At 44.4% G+C, this 1,769-nt stretch overlaps 1 non-coding gene across 1 annotated transcript; it reads right to left on the bottom strand.

Annotated features, from left to right (window-relative positions):
• Positions 1 to 487: 487 nt before the first annotated feature.
• Positions 488 to 594, bottom strand: LOC118491891. The gene has a single exon (XR_004892336.1). It is a non-coding gene; the product is annotated as a small nucleolar RNA R71 (small nucleolar RNA).
• Between the last annotated feature and the right edge of the window lie 1,175 nt (positions 595 to 1,769).

The following is a 1,769-nucleotide window of genomic DNA, read 5'->3' as shown; positions in this document are numbered from 1 at the left end:
CTCCAGTTCTAATAAAGACATAAAAGAACCTCTAGAAGAACCCGAACGCTTTCTCAGAAAAAGACTAAAAACTAAAAGCCAAGAGAAGGTTTCGGGGAACCCACTTCCAATGGCGGACCAACGTACCCTCATGGATTATCTACGACCCACCGTAGGTAATCTCGGCGCCGCTATCAATGCTCCGAATGTTGAAGCCAATAACTTCGAACTTCGGCCGCATTTGATACAGATGCTTCAAAACTCTGCAACCTTCCATGGGCTTGCGGACGAGGATCCCCATCTACATATTACTAATTTCTTAGAAATATGCGATACCTTTCGTATCAAAGGAGCATCAAATGACGCCATCCGCATCCGAATGTTTCCTTTTTCACTAAAAGACCGAGCAAAAGCTTGGCTTAACGCCCTCCCAGCTGGATCGGTAAACACCTGGGATGAACTAGCCCAAAAATTTCTATATAAGTATTTCCCTCCCACTTAAACGGCTAAATTAATGACTGAAATTAATACATATTCACAAGAGGACGGGGAATCCTTATATGAAACTTGGGAAAGGTTCAAGGAGCTATTGCGAAAGTGTCCACATCACGGCCTTGCGATATGGCAACAAGTATCCACTTTCTATAATGGGTTGTTGCCACACACAAGGCAAACACTTGACTCTAGCTCCGGGGGACTTTTAGGTAATCGCCGCCCGCATGAAATATATAATCAAATTGAGGAAATTGCTCAAACCAATTTTCAGTGGCACACTCCCCGAGGCAATAAATCCATTGCCCCGGGCGCCCATAAGGTTGATGAAAGCACTTCTTTACAAGCCCAAATCGAGGCCCTTTCTTCAAAAATAAAAAAGTTGGAAATGACAAAAACGGTCTCGGTTATGGCTTGTGAAGGGTGTGGTGGGCCACATGAAAATTGGAGTTGTATGAAAGAAACAGACGATCAACAAGAATCGGTAAACTACATTGATAATAGACCTAGGCCGCCGGGTCCTCCAACGGGCACCTACAACCAAGGATGGCGAAATCACCCTAACCTTGGTTGGAGAGAACCCGGCAATGGTAGTAACCAACAAAGCGTAAACAACGAACAAACTTTCAACAACCAAGAAATGAGTCACAAAATTTCCCTCAACAACAAGGTGGACGAGAAAGGCTTGAAGATACTATATCTCGCCTCATCTCCGACACTGAAAAGAAAAACTCGGATAGGTTCCTACAATTAGAATCAAATTTTAGAAATCAACAAGCTAGTATTCAAAACATCGAAAAACAAATAAGTCAACTAGCTCAAAATTTCTCCGAGAGACCACAAGGCGCGTTACCAAGCAATACCGAAACAAACCCAAAGGCGCAAGTTCATCTCATAACACTACGGAACCGCACCGTGGGTCCTACGGAAGGCCCGCCGCCTACCGAGGAGACCGTAACACCGCCCTTACAAGAGAAGGGTTCCCCTCCCTCATCAGAGCCTACCAAGGCTCCTCGAGTTCCGTACCCCGGTAGGTTAATCTGTCAAAAGACCAATGAGCAATTCGCAAAATTCGAAAGTCTACTAAAACAATTGCATGTCAACATTCCTTTCATTGACGTCCTAACCCAAATGTCTAAATACTCTAAGTTCATGAGGGACTTCCTCACTCATAAAAGGAAAACTGAAACATTGCAATTAGTTAACTTAGGCGAAGAATGCTCTGCCCTCGTACTCAACAAACTCCCCCAAAAGAAAATCGATGCCGGAAGCTTCACAATTCCTTGCTCGATCGGGGA

This window comes from Helianthus annuus, chromosome 4 (assembly GCF_002127325.2).
Source record: "Helianthus annuus cultivar XRQ/B chromosome 4, HanXRQr2.0-SUNRISE, whole genome shotgun sequence".
NCBI lineage: Eukaryota > Viridiplantae > Streptophyta > Magnoliopsida > Asterales > Asteraceae > Helianthus > Helianthus annuus.
This window is presented reverse-complemented; position numbering and strand designations above follow the sequence as displayed.